Here is a 26,741-nt window from a genome sequence, read left to right on the forward strand (position 1 = left end):
TGCCAGGAACAGCACTAGACATGTCTGAATATGAGGTGTCACCCTGGTGAAGCCACCAAACAAAATGACTTACATGCCAAGCAGCAAATAATAGACAAGGCTAAGGGATTTCACAAGCAATGATTCAGGACTAAACTCAATAGTCCTGTGCATTCAATCATGAATGGTGGTGGACAATTAGAGAACTCACTGGAAGAGAAGGCTTCACAAATATCCCCATCGTCAATCATGGGGGATCCCAGCACATCAGCACAAAAGATAAGGCTGAAGCTTTTTCAAGCATCTTCAACTAGAGCCAGAGGTACTGAGTGGATGATCTGTCTCAGCTCATCCAGGCATCCCCAGACTCACAGATACCAGTCTCTTTCCAATTTGTTTCACTCCATGTGGAATGAAGAAACTGATGATGGCACTGAATATTGCATCAGCTATGGATCCTGACAACATAGCAGCAATTGTGTGAAATACTTTTATTCAAGAACTTGCTGTACCTCTAACTAAGAACTTCCAGTCCACCTACAACTCTGGGACCTACCAGACAATGTGCCGAGATATAGGCAAAAGTGAGGACTGCAGATGCTGGAGATCAGAGTCTAGATCAGAGTGGTGCTGGAAAAGCACAGCAGGTCAGGCAGCATCTGTAGAGCAGGAAAATCGATGTTTTGGGCAAATGCCCTTCATCAGGAATGAAGGCAGGGAGCTTCCGGGGTGGAGAGATAAATGGGGAAGGGGTGGGGTGGGGCTGGGGAGAAGGTAGCCAAGAGTACAATAGGTGGATAGAGGTGGGGATGAAGGTGATAGGTCGGAGACAGTGTGCAAGCACTGAGGAAGCAGATGTGGCTGTGGTAATGAGTCTGTTTCAGGACATGGTTGAAGAGCTTCAGGGCACAGGAGATGACCTGGGGTATGTTCTATATGCAAAAGCCAGTACAAATGAAACCCAACCAATTAACGTCCAATCAGTCTATGCTCAATCATCAGTAATGTGATCAGTGATATGATCAAATAATACCTGGTCAGCAATAACTGAGACCCATTTTGGAATTTACCAGGGCCACTCAGCTCCTGACTTCATCACAGCTTTTGTTCAAATGTTGACAAAAGAATCAAAATACAGAGGTGAACATGATATCAAGGTTGCATTTGTCCATGTGGCATCTATGATCCCTAACAAATCAAAAGGATTTCCAGGTCAAAAGGCTTCACTGCTTGGAATGATACCTGGCACAATGGAAGACTTTTATTGTTTCTTGGGGGTCAGTCATCTCAGCTCCAGGACATCTCTGCAGGAGTTCCTCAGGGTGGTGTTCAAGGCTCAGCCACCTTCAACTGCTTCATCAATGACCCTCCCTCCATTATATGGGGATGTTTGATGATTACTGCACGATATTCAGCACCACTCATGACTTCTTACATACTGAATCATTCCATATCCAAATGAAGCAACTCCTGAATAATTTCCAGGTTTGGGCTGACAAGTGGGAAGTAACATTTGTGCCATATAAGTGCCCAACAAAGATTATCTCTAGCAAGTGAGAATCTAACTATTGCTCCTTGACACTATTATTGTAGTCCCCAACGATCAAGACTAGCCATGTAAATACTGTGGATATAAGATTAGGTCAGATGTTATGAATACTCCAGTGAGTAATTTACCTCCTGACTTCCTAAATTCTGCACACCTGCAAGGCTCAAGTTTGGAGTGCGATTGAATAGTTGCACTTATTTGGATGAGTGGAGCTCCAAAAGCAGTCAAACATCTTCACACTAACTGCACAATAGAGCCCTCTCGACTGGCTCTATATTCACAAACATTTATTCGCTCCACCACCAAAGTTCAGTAGTAGCAATCTACAAGATATTCTGTGGAAATTCACCAAGGCTCCTTGGAGAGTACCTTCCAAACCCACAACCAGTACCATCTTAAAGAACAAGGGTAGCAGATACATGGGGATACCTCCACCTGCACGTTCCCCTCCAAACCACTCACCATCCTGAAATGGAAATATATCACTGCTTTTTTCAGTGTCGCTGAGTCAAACTCCTGGTACTCCTTCCCTTAATAGTATCGTGGATTTATCTGCACCAAATGAACTGCAGTGGTTTACCACCTTCTCAGGGGTAACTAGGGACAAGCAATGAATGCTAGCCTAGCCAGCAATACCCGCATCCCGTGAATGAATTTAACAAACAATTTTTCAATCTATTGGGATTTTCCAGAATCTAAGGAATTTTGCAAAATTAAAGCAATATATCTACTATCGCAGCAGCCATTTCTTTGATGTTTCTTCCATGAGGTTCATCAGGACCTGGGGATGTTTCTGCCTTAATTCTAATAATTCCCTCAGTACCTCTCCTTTGATGATTCTACAGAGAGACCCCTGTATACACGGAATAATTTTCTGTGGTTTTAGTAACTCGGGGTTTACTATGGTCGGAACGTATAATAGGGAACATTCCGGAACCAGGGACAAGGAGGCTGCTGGGAAGGTACATTTCCCATTCAAATGAATGGGTTCACTCCAATCCACAGTTTTGGGCTCCTGTGATAGGTCCTGGAATACATTCCCCACAGACACGGGGTGGAGCGGTACTACTGTGTTTGTTATAAGTTAGATCCTCAGTTTCATCATTTGATTTACAGCTACTTTTGGGAAGCTACATTTGTTTTCTTTCGTGAAGTTGGAAGTGCAGCTGCAAATTTGTTATTTCCCAACGTTAATTACCCAGATATACTCTCAAGAGGATCAATTTTCACTTAAGTTATTCTTTGCCTTTTTAAATATCAGCAGAAACTCCAATTACCAGCCCTTCTGATAGTTTTGTCACGTGATCTTATTTCACTCATTTTATATTGTCTTTTTTTAAGGTTCTATATTCACACGGCTGATGGAACAGGGATTTCACATGGAAATATGGAGCAAGGATTATTAGAAAGTGGTAGTTGGGGATTTATAGGATGATGGTTGAGGATTAAACGCTCCTAAGGAATGAGAATGTTACAGTGTAATTGGATGAGGATTATTGAGGATAATGTACTGAGGATTGTTTTGGATAAGAGGATGAGGATTAGTCAGGATGATGGGATGAGGATTATTTGGTATATTGGGATGAAGATTACTCAGGGTGTTGGAATAAAGATTCTTCAGGGTGATGGGATGAGGATTACTCAGGGAGAAGGGATGAAGATTACTCAGGGAAATGGGATGAGCATTACTCTGGGTGTTGGAATGAGGATTACTCAGAGTGATAGGATGAAAATTACTCAAGGTGATGTGATGAAGATTACTCAGGGAGTTGCGATGAGGATTACTCAGGATGTTGGGAGTTGGGATGTGGATTACTCAGGATGTTGGAATGAGGATTACTTAGCGTGATGGGATGAGGATTACTCAGGATGATGGGATGAGGATTATTTGGTATATTGGGATGAAGATTACTCAGGGTGTTGGAATAAAGATTCTTCAGGGTGATGGGATGAGGATTACTCAGGGAGAAGGGATGAAGATTACTCAGGGAAATGGGATGAGCATTACTCTGGGTGTTGGAATGAGGATTACTCAGAGTGATAGGATGAAAATTACTCAAGGTGATGTGATGAGGATTACTCAGGGAGTTGCGATGAGGATTACTCAGGATGTTGGGAGTTGGGATGTGGATTACTTAGCATGATGGGACGAGGATTACTCAGGATGATGGGATGAGGATTACTCAGGGTGTTGGGATGAGGATTACTCAGAATGTTGGGATGAGGATTACTGAGAAAGTGGGGATGAGGATTACCTGAGGGAGTTGGGATGAGAATTACTCTTGGCGTTGCGATGAGGATTACTCAGGGAGATGGGGTGAGGATTATTCAGGGAGTTGCAATTGGATGATGATTATTCAAGGAGATGGGATGAGGATGATCAGGGTGATGGGATGAGGATTACTCAGGGAGTTGGGATGCAGATTACTCAAGATGTTGGGATGAGGATTACTCAGGATGTTGGAATGAGGATTACTCAGGGCGATATGATGAGGATTACTCAGGTTGATGAGATGAGGCTTACTGAGGAAGTGGGGATGAGCCTTACTGAGGGAATTGGGATGAGGATTACTCTTGGAGTTGCAATGAGGATTACTCAGGATGATGGGATGAAGATTATTCAGGAAGTTGCAATTGGATGAGGATTATTCAAGGTGATGGAATGAGGATGCTCAGGGTGATGGGATGAGGATTACTCAGGGAGTTGGGATGCAGATTACTCAGGATGTTGGGATGAGGATTACTCACGGTGTTGGGATGCAGATTACTCAGGCTGTTGGGATGAGGATTACTCAGCGTGATGGGATGAGGATTACTCAGGATGATGGGATGCAGATTACTCAGGATGCTGGGATTAGGATTACTCAGAATGATGGGATGAGGATTACTCAGGGTGTTGGGATGAGGCTTACTCAGGGTAATGGGATGAGGAATACATAGGATGTTGGAATGAGGATTACTCAGGGTGATATGACGAGGATTACTCAGGTTGATGAGATGAGGATTACTGAGGAAGTGGGGATGAGGCTTACTGAGGGAATTGGGATGAGGATTACTCTTGGAGTTGTGATGAGGATTACTCAGGATGATGGGATGAGGATTATTCAGGGAGATGCAATTGGATGAGGATTATTCAAGGTGATGGAATGAGGATGCTCAGGGTGATGAGATGAGGATTACTCAGGGAGTTGGGATGCGGATTACTCAGGATGATGGGATGAGGATTACTCACGGTATTGGGATGAGGATTACTCAGAATGTTGGGATGAGGATTACTCAGTGAGTTGCGATGAGGATTACTCAGGGTGATGGGATGAGGATTACTCAGGTTGTTGGCATGAGGCTTACTCAGGGTAATGGGATGAGGAATACATAGGATGTTGAGATGAGGATTACTCAGAGAGTTGCGATGACGATTATGCAGGATGATGAGATGAGAATTACTCAGGGTGATGGGATGATGATTACTCAGGGTGATGGAATGTGGAGTACTCAGAGAGTTGCGATGAGGATTACGCAGGATGATGGATTGATGATTATTCATTGTGGTGGGATGAGGATTACTTAGGGAGTTGGGATGAAGATTACTCAGGGTAATGGGATGAGCATTACTCCGGGAGTTGGGATGAGGATTACTCCGGGATTTGGGATGAAGATTGCTCAGGATGATGGGATGAGGATTACTCTGGGAGTTGGGATGAGGATTACTCTGGGAATTGGGATGACGATTACTCAGGGTGATGGCATGAGGATTACTCTGGGATTTGGGATGAGAATTACTCTGGGAGTTGGGAAGAGGATTACTCAGGGAGTTAGTATGAGGTTTACTCAGGATGATGAGATTAGGATTATTTAGGGAGTTGCGATGAAGATTACTCAGGGTGATGGGATGAGGATTACTCAGGGATTTGTGATGAGGATTACTGAGGGTGATGGGATGAGAATTACTCGGAGTTCCGATGAGCATTACTCAGGGTGATGAGATGAGGATTACTCAGGGTGTTGGCATGGGGATTACTCAGGGTGATGGGATGAGGATTACTCAGGGAGTTGGAATGGGAATTACTCAGGGAGTTGGGATGGGGATTATTCTGGGAATTGGGATGGGGATTACTCTGGGAATTGGGATGAGGATTACTCAGGGAGATGGGATGAGGATTATTTAGGGAGTTGTGATGAGGATTACTCAGAGAGTTGGGATGAGGATTACTCAGGGAGTTGGGATGAGGTTTACTCATCGTGATGGGATGAGGATTATTTAGGGAGTTGTGATGAGGATTATTCAGGGTGATGGGATGAAGATTACTTAGGGAGTTGCGATGAGGATTACTCAGGGAGTTGCAATGAGGATTACTCAGGGTGATGGGATGCAGATTACTCAGGGAATTGGGATAAGGATTACTCAGTGTGATGGGATGAGGATTACTCAGGGAATTGGGATGAGGATTATTTAGGGTGTTGCGCTGAGGATTACTCAGGGAGTTGCGCTGAGGATTACTCAGGGTGATAGGGTATCTGCCATGACCAACAAGAACACGCTTCTGAAGTGTTTCATTTGTTGCAGAGAACGTTGGGATTTCTTTGAATTTATGAATGGTGGCATAGCAATTTGTAGCCAATTAATTATGGATGTAAAATGTTTTGAGATTTATTTGGGTCAGGCATTATAAAGTAGGCACCTTGAAATGTCTCTCTTTACAGTGGACCTATCTCCATGCAGTGTCCTTGGAAATTGGGTTCAGAGGACGAGCACCAGTTTTGGACATTCTGGGACTGTGCAAAACACCCTGTGACCTGAGGAAGTGATGCTCTTGGCTATGGATTCTTACCCTTAAAAACAATCTATAACTGGGTGGAGTTCTGCGAGTTGTGAACAGAACTTAATACTGTGAGCTGTGTTTCACATTGCTACCATATTACTACCTTTTCACAGTGACACTTCTGAAAAGAAATTACCTCAATGGCTGGGAAGTATTTTGGGGCAGTCTCGGGTAATTAATAAGGCTGTATAAATCTAAGACTTTTTACAGTTCTCAGATTAGTGTAAATGCAGTTTGGAGGCACTTTATGTCAGGCAAATAAATGCAAGGAGAGTCACTGTGTCAGCAGAATTATGAAATACTGAAAAGGAGTGTGTTTCAAGCTGCTGCCCTCTTAACTGATTGACAGGGAACACTACTGCAGTCTTTAAGGTGATTTCTGTGAGATATCGCTCTTTAAAAAACTGACATTAGCACGACAGCCTGAATAGCCTTCCAAGTTTCCTGACTTGGACAGAGGTATGAAGGAATATAGATTAGGTCAAATGAGTGGGCAATGATTTGGCAAATTAAGTTTGACTTAGGAAATGTGAAATGTCCACTTCAGCAGGTAAAACACAAAAAAGATGCATAATCTCGAAATAGTGAGAACTGCAAGGCTCTGAGAAGCAGAGAGATCTGGGTTTTCTTAATGCATGAATTGCAAGAGGTTAGCATGCAGGTACAGCAGGTAATTGGGAGACCCTATAAGAATGTTATCAGTTCTTGCAAGGGGAATTGAAGGAAGTTATGTTTCAATTATACAGGGCACTGATGAGACCACCTTTGGAGAGGTCACATTATTTATAAAAGGATATTCGTACATTGTTAGCAGTTCAGGGAAGGTTTACCTGGAACGGGTGGGTTGTCTTTTGAGGCCATGTTGGACAAGCTAAGCTCATATCAGCTGGAGTTAGAAGAGTAAGAGGGGACTTAATGAAGTATGTAAGATCCTTCACAAAGTATATATGGAAAGGACGCTGCACTTTGTAGGAGAATCTAGAACTAGGGGGACTGTTTCAAAATAAGTATTTACCATTGAAAACTAAGATAAAGAGAGTATGTTTCCCAAAGCGAGTATTTGGGATACTCTTCCACAAAAGGCAGTGAAAACAGAGTCCTTGAATATTTTTTAAGGCAATGCTCTGTTGAGTTCTTAAGCAAGGGAGGAAAGGTTGGCTGGAGGATTGTGAAGTGATCACACCAGCCATGATCTTACTGAAAAGCTGAGCAAGCTGGAAGGGCTGAGTGACCTACTCCTGCTCCTGTTTTTATGCTCTGCATTGTTAGTTTCTGCGTTTCTACAAATATATATAATATATAATTCAAAGTTAAAAGGAAACTAAGGACGTTGTTAAAACAAGCAAAGTTCGGAAACTAGTCACTGGGAGGAAATTGTATCCGACCTACTGCCTATCTTGTGTTACCCTGTAGAGTAAACAGGAACTTCAGAAAGTTAAGCATAAATATGGGCGAATGTTGTGGATAAAACAAAAAAAAAGTTATATTGTTTCCTGGAGGAGTTGAATTAACTTTTATAGAGACACACACACACACACACACACTTTCTCGGAAATCCATTTCTTTCCAGTAGTAGGTAAGCAGTATCTGATGGATCTCTCACCAACATTGACAAAGCCTTGGTTGGAGTCACACCCTCCAATGCCCAATAGCCAGAATTCAGCTGGAAACCTCTGGAAATGCTTTAGCTGATTATGAAGCTGTAGTGAAAGGCACCTGCACCACTTAAAACTGATTTTGAAGCATTTAGGTTAATCCAAGTATTACCTAATTGTTCAGGAAATCCATTCTGCCCCTACCTCAAATTCTAACTGCTGTTTTGAAACGAACTTCACAAACATGAATAGGCTGACAACACAGATCAGTAATTAAAATTCTTATCTTCAGCAAAAGGCAAGCATTTCCCATTTTGTTGCATTATTAATCTTTTTGATGGTTAGCACTGACCTAGAACCATTCTCTTCAAGACACAACTACATCTTGCTGTGGTTGGTCCCTTTCCTATGTGTGCTCCCATCTCACTGTCTCCTGGATCTATTAGAAATGAGACTGTAAAGTTTAAATGTAAAGTTTAAACAAGAGCAGAGGAGGTTTTCAATATTATTCACCACGCATATTAAATCAAATGAGTGTCTGAGAAGAAATGCCTTCATTGTGTTTTCTGGCTCTTCTTTCACCTGGACAAAGTTCCATTCAAGACCTTTTGAAAGGGTTTATACATTCATTCAGCCAACAAACACATAAATGAAGAGGTTGATTTTGGTTGTTGTTTTTGTTAGTGAAACATCTTATGGAAATAAAATTACATTTTTTTCCCTCAACACTTGTCCTCATCAATCTTTTTGCTACTCTTCCCTGGATCCACAATTAAGATGGACTTTCAATATCTGACTGTTCGTATTCCAGTAATACAAAGTGCCCGTTTTCAGAAACCCCTTTGATGTCCCTTCAGCTCTGCTCATGATCTCCGGTTATTCTGCCTCTCCACAGCAGTTTAGAGAAATAAAAACACACAGTATGTCTAGTGTATGTTTTACATGCAATCCATACTAATTGCCTTTAATTAAAAAACCTAAGAATTCTCCTCTTAAGAGGTAGCCATGATCATTAACCAAGTTCCAAATTTAAAACAAAACTTACAGGTAATGGGAGTGCTGAAAGCCATGTTATGAAATAGAGATGACTTTATTTTCAGCTGTTCAGAGTCCAAGAGGGTTAAAAGATAAACATGTTGGATAAAGTGATTGGAAATTGAGACAGGACTATGTGTAGAATTGAAGTGACGTGATAACATCTCTGTAAGAGATCGAGTGGGTCAGCTATAACCAGGTCAATGGAATTTCAGTAGATTACTAGTTAACATCGCATCGCTCTGTTCACCGGGAGCCGGGACCAAGAGAATTAGATTTGGGGAATAATTAGACCAAACTCGTAACATAGTCCCTATTTTGTAGTTAAACACTTGCCTAATCTGAAAATAATACGTTGATTCTGCACAACTATTTATAACTGAATAGCAAATCCGTTAGATCATTGTGGGAGCTGCAGTACAGGAGAATTGGGAGACTCAAAACTGAGGTATTCCAACACTATCACTGACAGGAGAGTGTGATTACAGAGCAACAAGCTTGATTACTTTAAAAATGCCGACCCTGAAAACGAGTACTTCATTGCCTTTGGAGCTTCCTGAGCATTGGCGAAAGTGAGGACTGCAGGTGCTGGAGATCGGAGTCAAGAGAAGAGTGGTGCTGGAAAAGCACAGCAGGTCAGGCAGCATCCGAGGAGAAGGAAAATCGATCTTTCGCTTTTGCCCGAAATGTCGATTTTCCTGCTCGTCGGATGCTTCCTGAGCATGTGAAGGCCATTATTTATTTTGTATTAACTCATTGACTTGTGGACTGCTAGGTGTTCCAAGTCCAGAAGGAAGCTTTTTGACCCATTGTGTCTGCACCGGTCAACAAAGATCAGACGGCACAACTCCAATTTTTCATCTTATCTTCCATCTGAATATCTAAACAATACTTAAATGTCTCGAGAGTTCCTGACTCAACAATCGTCTCAGTCACTGTGTTTCAGACTCCGACCACCTTCTGAGAGAAAAACTTTTTCCACATCTCTCTTGTTAGTATTCTACTCTTGCCTGAAATCTATGCTCCCTAATTATTGACCACTGTACTGATGGACAAAGTGTCTTCCCATCCACCCTCTCTATATCCCTCATAATCTTGTACACTGCATCAGGCTCCCTCTCAACCTGAGTTCTTAAGGATGGTCACTGGACCAGATGCTACCAGACTTGCAGAGTTTCTCCAGCAATTTCTGTTTCTGTCCCTCTCAATCTTCTCTGCTCCAAGGAAAACAACTCCAGCCTATGCTCATAGCTCAGAGTCTCAGTCTTCGGCATCATCTTTGTAAAATTCCTTTGTACCTTCTCCTTCCTATAATGTGGTGATCCAAATTGTGCAGAGGACTCCAATAATTGCCTAACTGGTGCTTTATTTCAAAACATTGGAATCAAATGACAGGGATCTGAGTGTCTGAGTACTCTGCTTTACAAGTTTGTTCCTCTCTCTCTCTCTGTTCAGGACCAGGACTACTCTTGTTTGGATGGTAATTGATTTTCGATTATGTTTTTGGTTGGAATATCCTACCTGTACAAAGATTTAGTTTTACCTTGTGTATTGTGTTTTACAAGGTTGCAGAGTGAATGTTTTAACCTTTCTGTAGGTTTGACGGCTAATGCATAATAGGTCAGCATGAAGGTTTGAAAACATCCTGCAGACGCATTACCATGAGACTGGAAAATAGTCAGACTTCTTGTGAGTTGCACATATTTTAAAAGAGAATTAATGTCTGAATGTCTAGAATGTCTGCTCAGGTGCAAACCAACAGAATACCCCAACTTGTTCTGAATCACAGAGGGACAAGTTATTATCTCAAGTGATTGCATAAGTGGGTTTTGCACCATATATAATTTACCATTGAGAAGGTTACTGGCCCTGATAACACTGGGTGCTGTCATATTGTTCTGTTGGCACGCTTTATGAAAAGCAATAAAAACAGCAAATGAACATAGAAGATGGCATTATGTAGTTGAAGTGTTAACTCACATTTGAAACTGTCAAAAACACTAGCAATAGGATTTGAATATCTAACAAAATATTAAAATCGTATAGGTTTCAGTTTATCCAGAACAACATTGCAAATGGATTTGAGATTGAAATCAGTTATAATTTGCGTCAATGAGCAGTGAATCTATTATTTTCTTGCTTTAATATTTTAGATTTGTATTCTAACCAAGCCTTTGGTACCTTTAGTTTTTCTTCCAAAAAGATAGCAATAAATCTGTCAGCTGAGAAGAAAATCAAATAGGTTGTGGCCTAAAGGAAGGTACAAATTGCAGCTTTGGGTGAAAAAGAACAATCTGTCAAGAGAGGGCTATTCATCATCAGAACAAAACAGCTTTAACTGTTTTTAGCTGACCTGATAGAATATCCCTTGTAAGCAACTTCAGTGATGTAAGGCTCCAAATATTTTTCAGTGATCAATATTGCTTGAAGTGCATTCGCAAGTCAGCATAAAAATGCGAGTCTTCAATGTGGTCATCTTTCTGTGATTGACCCTGCAGAGCCTGCTACCCTTGGGGATTTAATGGCACAGCTATTAACAGTTCCACCATGCTGCAGTTGGACTTGAACCCTGCATATACAAAAACCAGGCCGATCAAGTGATGTGCTGTCCAGAACTCAACCTAACATTCAAACCACAGTATGGATGCTAATCGAAAGCAAAGGGAAAGTGGACCAGATAAGACTGTGCAGGTCAGAGTACCATCTGATCAGAACTGAATTTCTGATGGATTGTACAAATAGGTTGCTTTATAGAGTTCGGCTTAATAGTAGTCATTGACATAACATTCCGCAGTAACAATCTTTTCCTGTAATCGGTCACTATTCAGATTGTTTTCTTTTCCTCTGTGAAGAAAAATTCTGTGTGACGAAATATTAAGATTTTATAGAATTCACAGACACAAGCATGCCCGCTGAAGTGAATGGCATATCTTTTATATTATGTTTCAAAAGGGTAATAGCTAGTCAAACTTAATCTTTAATTCTAAATCCATTGTAAATACCGTCTATAACTAAGGTCATAAAATGTTGCCGTGTTCACCTTTCAGAGTACAAATTATATTAAATGAACACACTGATGGGTTTAAGCTGTACCATTATAGTTACATTTCAGAATTCTACATGCAATTGGCAGGATAACTGCAGTTACAACCTACTTCGTTGGTCTTTGTAGAAGCTGCATTATTATGAGTCAACAAACAGAGTTCTTGCTAATAACCTTTTAAGGAGACTCTAAAGACAGCAAGTTGCAATGAAGTGACAAAAGTGCAAATTAAATGTAGTGTTATGTAACTTTGAAGTGTACTACTGACATTAAAACTTTCTCTCTTCAGTGTATGACGAGCAACAGTATCTCTGATGGTATAATACAACCAATAGTTGGAACATATCCACCAAAAGACAATCTCGTGAACAGGGAGATCAATAGAAAGTAAGAGGTCCATTTGAATTTTAGACAGCTTGATTTAAGATTTTCCAGTCCCTATTCATAAAATGTTTCTTTTAAAAAATGATGGGGTTTGGGTATTCTGTAATCCAGTTGAAGTCAAGGCATTTTGGTACTGATTATATGAAAAATTAATCATTTTGAGTGGCGTTGTAGTTTGCTACATCCAGGACTGTTTGTATGAAAGCAGTGAGCAAAATTTAGTTCTATGTCCTTTTACTATCACTATCTATTTCAACAAAAGGCATTAGTCCCAATGAACAGTGTATCATTTCACAGTATAATCCCACAAGATGCATGAAGTATTTTCTGAACATATATTTAAGAATACAGTCATATTGTCAACTTCACCATTTCCTCCTTTTGTTTTCAATCATAGAACATAGAACATAGAAGAATACAGCGCAGTACAGGCCCTTGGGCCCTCGATGTTGCGCCGATCCAAGCCCACCTAAACTACACTAACCCACTATCCTCCATATACCTATCCAATGCCCTCTTAAATGCCCATAAAGAGGGAGAGTCCACCACTGTTACTGGCAGGGCATTCCATGAACTAACGACTCGCTGAGTGAAGAACCTACCCCTAACATCAGTCCTATATCTACCCCCCCTTAATTTAAAGCTATGCCCCCTTGTAATACCCGACTCCATACGCGGGAAAAGGTTCATACTGTCGACCCTATCTAACCCCCTAATCATCTTGTACACCTCAATCAAGTCACCCCTAAACCTTCTTTTCTCTAGTGAAAACAGACCCAAGTGCCTCAGTCTTTCCTCATACGATTTTCCTTCCATACCAGGCAACATCCTGGTAAACCTCCTCTGCACCCGTTCCAATGCCTCCACATCCTTCCTATAGTATGGCGACCAAAACTGCACACAATATTCCAGATGCGGCCGTACCAGAGTCTTATACAACTGCATCATGACCTCAGGACTCCGGAACTCAATTCCTCTACCAATAAAAGCCAGTACGCCATATGCCTTCCTCACCGCACTATTTACCTGGGTGGCAACTTTCAGAGATCTGTGTACATGGACACCAAGATCCCTCTGCTCATCCACACTACCAAGTATCCGACCATTAGCCCAGTACCCCATCTTTTTGTTATTCTTCCCAAAGTGAATCACCTCGCACTTAGCTACATTGAATTCCATCTGCCACCTTTCTGCCCAGCTCTGCAGCTTCTCTATATCCTGCTGTAACCTGCCACATGCTTCCTCACTGTCAACAACTCCTCCGACTTTCGTATCATCCGCAAACTTGCTCACCCAACCTTCTAACCCCTCTTCCAGGTCATTTATAAAAATGACAAACAGCAATGGTCCCAAAACAGATCCTTGCGGAACACCGCTAGTGACGGCACTCCATGAAGAAACTTTGCCATCAACTACTACCCTCTGTCTTCTTCCATCCAGCCAATTCCTAATCCAAACCTCTAACTCACCCTCAATGCCATATCTCCGTATTTTCTGCAGTAGCCTACCATGGGGAACCTTATCAAACGCCTTACTAAAATCCATATATACCACATCTACCGCTTTCCCCTCATCAACCTCCTTCGTCACCTTTTCAAAGAATTCAATAAGGTTTGTGAGGCACGACTTGCCCTTCACAAAACCATGCTGACTATCCTTGATCACATTATTCCTATCTAGATGTGCATAAATCCTATCCCTTACAATTCTCTCTAAGACTTTGCCCACAACAGAAGTGAGACTCACCGGCCTATAGTTACTAGGGCTATCCCTACTCCCCTTTTTGAACAAGGGAACCACATTTGCTATCCTCCAGTCTTCTGGGACTACTCCTGTAGACAAAGAGGACATAAAAATCAAGGCCAATGGCTCTGCAATCTCCTCCCTTGCTTCCCAGAGAATCCTAGGATAAATGCCATCAGGCCCAGGGGACTTATCTATTTTCACCTTTTCCAGGATTTCCAACACCTCTTCTCTACATACCTCAAAGCCATCCATTCTACTTATTTGTGCCTCAGTATTCTCATCGACAATAATGCCCTGTTCCTGAGTGAATACTGAAGAAAAGTATTCATTCAGTGTCTCCCCAATCTCTTCCGCCTCCACACGCAACTTCCCCCTACTATCCTTGACTGGACCTATTCCTACCCTAGTCATTCTTTTATTCCTAACATACCTATAGAAAGCCTTAGGGTTTTCCCTAATCCTATCTACTAAGGACCTTTCATGTCCCCTCCTTGCTGCTTTTAGCTCTCTCTTCAGGTCCTTCCTGGCTACCCTATAACTCTCAATCGCCCCAATTGAACCTTCACGTCTCATCTTGAGATAGGCCGCCCTCTTCCATTTAACAAGGGATTCCAATTCCTTATTAAACCACGGCTCCCTCGCACGACCCTTTCCTTCCTGCCTGACAGGTACATAATTATCAAGGACACTCAATAGTTGCCCCTTGAACAAGTTCCACATATCATTTACACTCTTGCCTTGGAGTCTACTTTTCCAAGCCACACATCCTAAGTCATGCCTCACCGCATCATAATTTCCCTTACCCCAGCTATAATTCTTGCCCTGTAGTACACACTTATCCCTCTCCATCACGAGTGTAAAAATCACCGAATCATATGTTTTGGTAACAAATAACATTTCAAAAATCACTTCAGAATTGATTGCTATGTTTCAGATTATGCAGTGAATGCGATAGAATAAATGAGCCTTAAGCAAGTAAAAAGCAAGTGGGCCGGTCTGGCTTGACTAATCTAGCTGATTTTTGTGAGGCCACTAATATGATTCATTCAGGTTTCTGCTTTGCGTGTGTTCAGCAAATCAGGTACAAATTTAGATGGATTAGTGAGAGATTTTCAAGTTTCTGCCTCAAATCAAAGAACAAAGAACAAAGAAAATTACAGCACAGGAATAGGCCCTTTGGCCCTCCAAGCCTGCACCGATCCAGATCCTCTATCTTAACCTGCCGCCTATTTTCTGAAGCTCTGTATCCCTTTGTTCCCTGCTCATTCATGTATCTGTCTAGAAGCATCTTAATTGATGCTATCGTTCCTGCCTCTACCACCTCCACTGGCAACTTGTTCCAGGCCCCCACCACCCTTTGTGTAAAGAGCTTTCCATGCATATCTCCCCTAAACCTTTCCCCTCTTACTTTGAACTCATGACCCATAGTAATTCAGTCCCCCACTCTGGGAAAAAGCTTCTTGCTATCCACCCTGTCTGTACCTCTCACAATTTTGTAGACCTCAATCAGGGGTCCCCCCTCAAACTCCGTCTTTCTAATGAAAATAATCCTAATCTATTCGACTTCTCTTCATAGCTAGCACCCTCCATACTAGACAACATCCTGGTGAACCTCCTCTGCACCCTCTCCAAAGCATCCACATCCTTTTGGTAATGTGGCAACCAGAACTGTACACAGGATTTCAAATGCGGCCGAACCAAACTCCTACAGAACTGTATCAAATGCGACTGAACCAAAGTCCTATACAACTGTCCTGTCCAATCATCCGCATAGTCACAAACATAACTCTCTCATGAGGTTGTGCAGTTGGACAGCACTTTGGAATGCACTTGTTCTGTTCCCCAGAATTGAAAAATGTTGCTTGGTATGTTTACAAATGATAACCTGGTGCAGTCTTACTAATAAAAATGATACTCAGATTATCGCAATTACAATCATTTTTAATAAGAATATTTTGGTCTACCACTGGTGAATAACCTGATTTTAAATTACTGAAATGGCTTTTAGAAACGACGTGGAGCTCATTCATTAATTTTTAGTGGTGCACTCATTGGTTTCTTAGCAAATTACATTTTCTAAACACTTAAAAACTGATAAAAAGTGACTTTTTCCCTTATGCTTAAAATGAGCAGCTTAATTTTAACAGCATTATCAAAATTCTGCAAATGTACACAACTAAACAATGAGGGCAAATTTGCCATTGTGATTAATTTAATTGGGCGGCGTACCCAGTTTAGTGGGCAGATTGGTTTCTTACTTAATATTTTTAAAAACTGTTGTAAATGATTGAAGATTTGAGCTGGACATAACTTGTGCTTGAAGTTCCCCAATGTTTCAAACTGATTTAGCCAATTATAGGTGAGTGCAGAAATTCTGCCTAGCTCATATGGGCTTTTGGAAGCCATCTGATGATGTTCCTCACAGGAGATTATTGGCAAAACTGACATTGTAAAATATTGGAAGTAACTTTGTGAAATGGATTTGTACTTTGCTGAAGAGCAAAGAAAAGAGGAAGATAAGTCACAGAGTCATAGAGATGTACAGCATGGAAACAGACCCTTCAGTCTGACCTGCCCATGCCGACCAGATATCCCAACTCAATCTAGTCCCACCTGCCAACACCTGGCCCATATCCCTCCAAACCCTTCCTATTCATGTAATGTACTTGTATTGATGGGATGTAGCAATTGATACACTTGGTAATGGGGACCTTGCACCATCACCAAATGCATCAATGACTTGGGTAAAATAAAGCAAATGTTGTTTCTCTGAAAAGTAAATGGGTGGAAGCTTAAGTTATATGGATAATTATTGTAATGTTGACAGATCAACTGATTGTGTTCTATCTGCCAATTATTTTACCAAAGTGGAGAAATGTGAAGAAATTCATAAAAGACAAATCAAACAACCTTCTTTGTGGTGAGAAGATTACATAATGTGGAGAATTAAAGGAAGAGAATCAGAAAGTTCTTGAAAAACTCAGCAGGTCAGACAGGATCAATAAGAAACACTTCTGTTTTGTTACCCTTTGTCAGAAATATTAAATGCTGCAGATACATAGGTTTTAAGCAATTCCCATGTCAGGAAAAATGTGGGAATGTAGAGAAATGAACATAAACAAAAGTCTGTGAAGGGTGGAAGGCAGCAGTGATCTGTGCTACTAATTATTCAGGTATAAAAATTTCATCAAGAGGATTGAAAACAAAACTACAGTTGTACAGAGCTTTACTGAGAACCCAGTTTGGCAGAGTAAAGAAAATATATATTAGTTTTGAAGCAGTTAGTGTTTAATTTACAAAAAGATGTCAGAGTTTAAAATGTTAAATTATGAAGAGATATTGCATAAACTTGACTTCTATTCCCTTTGGGATGAAAAGATTGAAGGATGAGTTACTGTGGTATCTAGAATGATAAAATGGTTTGATAGACTAGCGACAGAGAGTGAAATCTGAGGAACATGGGCTATGTTGAGATATGTGGTACAATCAGATGATCAGTCTGGTTAGGCCCATCTCAATGTCAGAAGCAAGTGGTGTTATCTTTTGTGCTTTTCATAAGCAGTAGAGTTTCTCACTAGGCAGTGCTGAGTTGCCAATTAAGGGGGACTATTGCTTGTTTAATGCCTTGTTGACACCCCAACTCACTTCATTAGTATTCAGTCTTCTATCTTACCAAACAAACTAATTTATATTTCCTTTACTCTGCAAAACTGTTTCCTGTACTCCAAATGGGTGCTCATTAAAGCTCTGTACAACTGTAGTTTTCAATCCTCTTGATGAAATTTTTATACCTGAATATACCAGAACGGCGACCTGGTGGATTCAACTTGCCATTGACGCTGAATGACCTCTACTGGGCACCAGACACTAACATTTCAAGGTATACTCCGTAGCCACCAGCCAAACACACCCCACATCCTTGGGCATTGGCATCTGACATGTACCAGCCTTTGAGGAACCTCATGGTGCATCTCTGATCCACTGACAGGACACTTCTGCACTCCAATGCTGCACCCTGGGCTGTACTGGCAACTCTCATTGTAATGCTGGAGCAAGGACTGTGTTCACTCAGGGACACACACACATACACCTCATGGACTGGCTGCACCTCAGGACTTGTCACTTGCTGCTATATCACTCACTCCCTGCCTGAATGCTGACAAAAACCTTGTCTTGCCTTTTTGCACTTTGTTCCCTCAGCCAGAGATATCAAGGATTATAACTTGAGTACTTTATAGACACTTTTTATTCTCAATTTGAACTTTTAAACCCTGTACTCCCATGCTAATCTTTTTTTTTACTATTTAAATTCTGTGACAATGTTTAAAGTATCTGTACCTAGGTACCGTGTACCTAAGGTGGCACAGAGAGGTGACATTACAAAGTTTTCACTGCACTCATTCAAGAGACATTAAAGGTTATCATCTCAGGCCCATCTTACTTCTGTCCTACTGTGCTGTTTAGCATAGACACAAAGGAAGAAAGCTTGGAAGCCCCAGCTGTGCAGCATCTCGAGCAATTAGACCTCTGGGTCACTGCCCACACAGTGGGGCACTGATTTGCACTAGTTTGCCATGTCTGAGGAACTAGCAGTGCTTGTCCATGTGCACAATGGCCTTTAAGAGATGATACATTTGCAAGAGATGCCAGTCAATTCTGGGAGATCTGCTGAATGGTGAGTTGTTCTGGGAATGGTGTATAGTAGGATAGGGAGGAAATTGGATGTGACAGATGCCACAGGAGTGGGGCAGATAATTAATGTGGCAAATTTGGTAAGATATAGCAAGAAAACTCATTGGTCCTTGCTGTGAAAAATCCCAACACAACATTGACTTAGCCAAAATAACGGAAGATTCAACCCAGCGGAACTATTTCTTCAGGTGTGGAAGTCCAGAACAAGGGAGACCTAATCTTAACATTAAAATTAGGCCATTCTGTAGTCAAATTAGAAAGCACTTTTCAAACAAAGGGTAATTGAAATATGAAATTTAGCCCAAAGCTACCACCCCTCTCCCACAACCAAGCACTAACCATCACCATCCAAAAAACATCCTGTGGATGCAGGGCAATTAACATGTTCAAGACTGAATTTGAGGGGAATATATTCTAAGAGGTGACATGGGATTAATAATACAGCCCAGCAGCTGGTGCTGAAGACCTCAGATTTTCATCTGATCCATCAATGACTTGGATAAGGGAATGAAATCATTGTTTATCCCAAATTGCAGAGAGCCCTAAGTTAGAACAATAAGTTTTGCAGATAGTTATTATAAAGATCTATGGATTGATTAACTGAATGGTAAACTACATGGCAGATAGAATTCAAAGTGGAATAGTGTGAGGAAATCCACTTTGGATTCAAGAAAGACAAAATGCGTTTTATTTCTTCATGGTGAATAACTTCAAAATCAAAACAATCCCTACTGTATGGAATGATGTTTGTGCTAGTGATCTTAATGATCAGATATGCCCCTCGGTCATATTTTATCCTTTACTTAAAATGTTAAATCTCCATTTACTTTCATTTCTGCAAACCGTTGTGCTGCTCTGCTTTTTGGAGTGCTGAACATGAACAATCTAACACACTGTGGAAAGTTCAAACGGATAACTTGCATCAAGATTTAAACAGTGCCTCCTGAGGACTTAGTCCTTTCTGCTCTATTTACTTTTTGAATCTGGTTAAAATTGTTTATCGTGTAATGCCATCAGCTCCGTACCTCTGAAATGTCTCCTCAGCATATCCAGGTTGATAATAAGTCAATTTTAATAGTTATTATAACCAGACCCCAGGCAAGGTTTGTTTAGAGTCGAGGGTTTCTGTCATGCATCTTTGCGCGATTTGAATGGCAATTCTCAAACCCTGGATCATTGGGCACATGACATAGGATCCACAGTGCAGGGTTTGTTTTCTTTACTTTTCCACTGTAGCTCTGCTTCCATGTTAAATATAATTGGGCAGTACAGTGGCTGAGTGGTTAGCACTGCTGCCTCACAGTGCCAGGGACCCAGGTTCAATTCCAACCTTGAGTGACTGTGTGGAGTTTATAATGTTCTCCCCCTATCTGCGTGGGTTTCTGCCAGGTGCTCTGGCTTCCTCCCACAGTCCAAAAATGTGCAGGTTAGGTGGATTGGCCATGTTAAGTTACCCGTAGTGTTCAGGGATGTGTAGGTTAGGTGCATTAGCCATGGGAAATGCAGGGATCGGGGGATGGGTCTGGATGGGATGGTCTTTGGTAGGTCAGTGTGGACTTATTGGGCACAATGGCCTGATTCCACACTGTAGGGATTCTGTGAAGGTTATTCTGATTCCAGGTGGATATTCTAAATTGTCAATCTCCTGGGTGAGGAGATGTGAACTGCCTCCACTTCTTTATTTAGCTGTCCCCTTAGTTCGTTGCAACAAGGTTAATTTAAAGAGGATCCCTTCCTTATGGATATCTTTCTCCTGCACCAAATGAATCTATGTTTTAAAAGAAGCCAATTTAACCAGGCTTTCATGAGTTAACAAAATAATGAGTGTATTAGTTACTAAACATTACAAGAATAGTGTAGTACACCTACATGGAAATTTGAAACAGGAAGTGAGTCCAAATAAAGATAAAAGTTAGATGACATACAGTTGTGACCGTGGAGCGTTGATCATCAAACTGTCGATTTCATAATTCATGGCTTTGCAAATAGTTGATGTCCTTTTATCTTATTTTTTTCTGACTGGCTTGCTGCCTAGTTGGCTTCCAGAACTCAGAGTGAGGAACCTGTTTGAGACTCCCCTGACTTCGTACAGATGCATAAGTCCTGCAGAAGGGAGAAACTGTGCTGAATTTACATCTTCTGTCTTATTTAGTCTGTAGCAGTCCTCCTATTCAAATCACACATTTTGTGGAATTAAAAGTTACAAAAATGTCCACAGTGCTGTAGGGTTCTGACACATCATCATGGTCATAGATTAATCCAGAAACTGAATACAAGATTTTAAAAAGCCGTTTTAACTTCTTCAACAGCTTATCAAATAAATGCATGGACCAAAGACAACGGGTCAAATGATCAATTTAGCAAATAAAACACTGACCTGTATTTGTGCAGACAAGGCAGCAGGGACATTTGTTATCAGTACTTCTCTGAAAGTGACTATAACTTCAGGATATTTGGCAATGTGCAGATTACAGATGAACAGGAGGAGGTCCCTCAGCCCCTCTAGTTTGCTCTGTTATTCAATAAAATCATAGCTGATGTGATTATTCCACATTGCTACCTAACCCCAATAGCCTCGCATCCCTTGGCTTGCTAAGAATCTATCTACTGCTGCCTTAAAAATGTTTCGGGAGACTGCTTCCACTGCTTTTTTGTTGGGAGAGTTTCAGACTCTCAATTCACTGTGAGAATATTTTTTCCTTTACCTGTGTTAAATGGATGACCATTTAATTTTAAAGGGTGGCCCCCTAGATCTCGATCATTCCAGAAGTTAAAAATCTTTTCTGCATGCACCCTGTCTAAACCTATCAAGACCTTGTATGTTAACGAGCTTTAAGAAGATTTGTAGCTCAGGTTGAGATTCTGGATGTAGGTTTACTCGCTGGGCTGGAAGGTTCAGTTGGGATGCCATGAGTGGCACGCACTCATGAACAGAGACACGCACAAGAATTCCTAGAAGCATTGTATTCCAACCGGAACGCTATCAACAAACACATTGACTTGGATCCCATTTACCACACCCTGAGAAAAGGAACAGAAAATGACATCACCTCCGGAAATGATATCACCACAGGAAATAACATCACCAACCCAAGGAAACCTAAATACATAAATAGAAAGTGGGCCATGCCACCAATGCTTCATCCAGAGGCTCACTGATGATGTCACCTAGTATGGTGATGAAACATCTGAAAACGAACCTTCCATCATGTATGTTTTCGAACAAAGATTGTACGGTGAGACAAGAATCTCACTAGTGTGTGATGAGAGGTTTATTCACATCCATCCCGTGCACAAACATCCCATTATTAGTTAATATTGCCTCATATTCCCATCCGACCCATTGAAACATGATGGCAACAATTCCCGACATGAAAGTCAGAGCTGTTACCTGACAACCCCAGCTTCCTGCTCACTCTCCCACCGGCACATCTCCGATCTACTTACAAAATAGTTTGGCACCTCAGGGCTGTAGTTTGGAGTGCACTGGCATCTTTCATTGCTGCTGGGATGCCTCATACACAGGGTCAGGCACCCATTCCATGGATGTAACTAGGGCTTTTTGCTTGCACCCTGAGTAGCATGGTGGCACAGTGGTTAGCACCGCTGCCTCACAGTGCCAGGGACTGGGGTTTGACACCAGCTTCAGGTGACTGTCTGTGTGGAGTTTGCACATTCTCCCTATGTCTGCATGAGTTTCCTTTGGGCGCTCCATTTTCCTCCCACAGCCCAGAGATGTGCAGGCTGAGTGTATTGGCCATGGGAAATGCAGGGAAAGGGGTGCATGTGGGCAGGATGCTCTTTGGAGGGTTGGTATGGACTCAATGGGTTGAGAAGTCTGATTCGAAACTGTAGGGGTTCTACAACTCTCTCACTTTGTGCCTCGCTGTGCCTTTTTGTACTTTATGTCTTACCTTACTGTTTTAGTGATGACACAAAGCCAGGTAGCTGCCTACAATTGTCAACAAGCTTCAGTCAAGTGGATGGGAATGTTGCTGTATGCCACTGTGCTATGTCAGTCTCACACTTATACAATGTGCCAGGAGTAAACACATTGCTAAACCAACTATGCTTCAAAGTCTCAGGGAGTAGTCCTCAGTCAGGTTAAGGAAGAACCATTCCGACAGGGGTCCTGGCACAGTAAGGCAAGGGCAGTGTCTGCTTTCAGTCCAGCTTGAATATGGTCACCCAGATCTTTGGGACGTTTGGAGTTGGGGGTCAGGTCTGGGAGTGGCCTACAGGTAGCCCTGTCAGCACACAATAAGGAATCTCTGTAAGTGAGTCAGGAGCTGCACAGGCATCAGTCAGGGGTTTGGTCATTCATCAGTCAGAACTGTCTATCCAGGTCAGTCTAGGAGCTGGGCCATAGTCATTTCATACGCAATGAAAGAGAAGGGAGATTGTCAGGGATTACCAAAGCTGCTTTGTTTCAAATGATAGATGCCGTATAAGGATGGTTACTGAGTGACAGGGCTATCTTCTGCGACCATGGCTGATAAATATGTCATGCAGCCCCCATGACAGAGGCTGAGTGTAAATTCAGTGTTAGTCATTTTTAAAACAGAGCCACGCTGGAGTAGATGCTGAAGATGATGTTTCCAAAGCTTGGATCTGGGGGGTGGGGGTGGGGTGTTGCCTGACAGTATGCTCCTGACACTGCGTGCTGTGTCATCCTAGCATGTTAAGATCTGCAAAAATGAGGGAATGTGATGGATTCTGAAAATCTGCGAGAGTAGCGTCCCACCTCTGAGGAGGAAGATGAGAACATTGAGCAGGAGAAATGTCATCTTCAGCAAGATGCAGCATCAGGTTTAACAAACCAGACAGAACTAAATTGATACCTAGTTCTACTAGACGTGAGCAGAGTGCAGCATTTGCTGATTGACTGTAGATTAGTTCATCCTCAAATGGCAAGTGATGCCTGTCTGTTCCCAGAGACAAATACCATTTCGGTTTGTTAGTTTGTTCTTCATTTTGTCTGCTGCTGAATAAAAGTGAACATTTTCCACCAATGAAGGATTTCCATTATATGATTTTCCCTCAATGAACAATGAAAAGATGTTAGGTCTCATAGAGCACTGGGGAAAGAATAGCACTCCGATAGACAAAGTTCTAAAATCAGGATTAGGCTCAGGATGGGTAAGCTGTGTAGCTTGTTTCTTAAATGGTAATGGATTGATGAATGTGCATTTGCAATGAAATGTCAACCAAAATTTCTGATAAAATTCAGTCTTTGTTGTTATTCTCCCTGCCAAAATGGACAATCACACATTTTCCCACATTATATTTCATTTTGCAGTTCTTCGACAATCACTTAACCTGTCTATATCCTTTTGCAGCCTCCTTCCCTCCTTTCCAAAATTTATTTTTCCAATTTTGTTTGTGTCATCAGCACAATGTGGTCCTTTCATTCAAGTAATTTATTCATACTATGAAAAATTGAGAGCACCGCACTGATCTCTATGGCGCAGCACTTGTTACATCTTGCCAACAAATGTATTTACTTATTGTTTCCTGCTAGCAAACCAATCTTCACTCCATGCCAATATGCTACTCCTATATTATGAACATTTATTTTCTGCAAAAACCTTTATTATAGTACTTTATCAAATGCCCTCAGGAATTCTAAGCACAGTACATCCACAGATTCACCTTTACCCACAGTATGTGTTATTTCCTTAAAGAGCTCCTATAAATTGACTAAACATGATTTCCCTTTCAAAAAACCATGTTGACTCTGCCAGATTACCTTGAACTCAGCTAGGTGCCCTGCTATAACATCTTTAATAATAGCTTATGACATCTGACTAAGTCATTTTCCATCTCCTTCCTTTTTGAATAAAAGAGTTGCATTTGCTATTTTCCAACCAAACAGAACCTTACCCAAATCTGCAGAATTTTGGAAAATTAAAATCAACACATTGACTATCTACTAGACACTTTTAAAAGATGTAATTCATCAGGATCCTGTGACATGTCAGCACACAGGGCGAGGATTCTGAAGTCATATTTAGTCACTAAAAGGGCGTGACAGAGGCTCTACACAGAACCAAGAATCACTAACAACATTGAGAATTCCAACTTTCCCATTCCCACATCACTGTTAAAATGCATTAAAAAGTGACACTGTTTTATCCAAGTTTAACTGGGGATTTTAGTAGCAGTTTATTCATTAAACTAGCAGTGCTAGCCTTCAGAAATAATTTTAAGTTCATGAAATGCTGCAATATATTTAATTAGTAGATTTTTTTCAGGTAATTAAAAGAAATTAGTACATTTCAGACTATTTAGGAATTTACTGTCACCTCAACTACATGTCCCAGTCTTTAATTTGCATTGTGTACATTTTTAAAAATCGTCTTTACTGCTTTTTGTTTCCTGTTTGTGTTACCATAACAATCCTTTAATATGATTGATAGCTATACATCTTGGTGGTATCATACCAGCTCCACACTGGGGATGCCCAGTAAACAGCACTGAAATCAGTTGCATGACTACCATACAGTGATGAAGTGAAATCCTCACCAAAGAGTTGAAATCAACATTAGACTTAGAATTAGGTTTCTAACTAACTCCACAGAGGCCTGTATCCATCACCAAGTCACCCCTTATTTAGACAGGCACAGGACATTGACTCTAACCAACTAGCTCGGAGCCAGTCGCAAGAATGAGGAGAATCCCTAAGACTCCTGTTTATACCTGTCAGCCAGGGCTCCCTGATTGGCCCAGGTTAACAGGCCCAATCAGAGATAGCCTACTCAATGAGATCCACCTGGGCAACCTCATTCCAATCTCTCTAGGCTTACTATCACACAAGTGCGATGAAAAGTTTACAAAGGTGCAAAAGCAAGCATTTGCCCTTGCTTTGGTGTTCGTCATAAAATCTAGATCATTATTCACTTCCTTAAAAGTTTTAGTGGATATACAGGATGTACAAAATTAGATTGAAATGACTGATGAACCTGGGTGTTTGCATGGAGAGTAACCAAGCAGAGGACAAGTGTAGAGCACTCACTCTTTCAGTTATATAGATATTGTGTGTGAAGCTTATTAGACAGAAAAATAAACTTTGAAGGAGCTGAAGTTTAAGATAAATCCAATTTATGCAGCAAGAAGTCAATACTCAATGCCCATCTACTAAGTGTACTGACTGGTACCCTGAACTGCATTCTAAATGGGGAGAAAGTGTACAAAAAGGTAGCAAATTAAACATATCATCAGACAAAATAAATACATGGTCAGTGATCAAGAGTAGTTTTTTTAAGCAATGGCTGCTTACTAGATTATTCACTACAGTTAATGAAAAATGTGAAAATTACTTACACTTCAGTATGCTGAGCTAATCAAAACAGGAAAGAAATAGATCTCTGCCTCGTATTGCCCTCCCCTTTAATCAGAACTAGTAAACTTGTCTCATCCAGCTTGCCAGGATTTGCCGATACAATTACCTACTTTAAAATTTCTTTTGTTCATAAATATTACAAAATCCACATTTTCAAGTGCAGCATTGATAAAATGAGTTAATTGATTAATTATAAGTAACATGGTTTACTCAAAGCCACTGACAATCATCATGCAGTGTATTGGTGTGTTCCTATATTTCATTTTAAATGCTTGCAGTCAAGAGTGCATTGCAGTGACACTCAATGATGGATCGGCACAACACCAATTCCTGTCAATAAATGAACAAAGATAAGAAGCCTAGTACCTTGTCCTCAATGGCCAACATCTACCATATAAATCTTAGTTAACATCCAATAACAAATGTATATAAACCTCCTATGTTTTAAAAGCTATGACAGCTGTATTGAATACTAAATTGTCTAGGGAGAAACAAGCACTTATTGATCGGAAGGACCGGAAAGAATTCTTCAGGTGCTGGAAAATACTGCTATTCC

At 41.1% G+C, this 26,741-nt stretch overlaps 1 protein-coding gene across 10 annotated transcripts in view; it reads left to right on the forward strand.

The window, feature by feature from the left end:
• Nucleotides 1-26,741, forward strand: part of LOC148149165 (uncharacterized) — a 213,908-nt gene that overhangs the window by 33,194 nt on the left and 153,973 nt on the right. For 4 of the 10 annotated variants that reach the window (XR_015758179.1, XR_015758177.1, XR_015758180.1 and 1 more), the window contains exons 2-3: nt 11,477-11,669; nt 12,311-12,408. The exons of 4 other annotated variants lie outside the window; for them this stretch is intronic. The gene's annotated coding sequence lies outside the window, so the exon portion shown is untranslated. The remainder of the gene's footprint in view (nt 1-11,476; nt 11,670-12,310; nt 12,409-26,741) is intronic. 2 more of the 10 variants (XR_015758181.1, XR_015758183.1) reach the window with 1 other exon arrangement.

The sequence above is a fragment of the Chiloscyllium plagiosum genome, unplaced genomic scaffold (assembly GCF_037043375.1).
Source record: "Chiloscyllium plagiosum isolate Xiang-an unplaced genomic scaffold, Cpla_swu_hap1 HiC_scaffold_9, whole genome shotgun sequence".
NCBI classification, from domain to species: Eukaryota; Metazoa; Chordata; class Chondrichthyes; order Orectolobiformes; family Hemiscylliidae; genus Chiloscyllium; species Chiloscyllium plagiosum.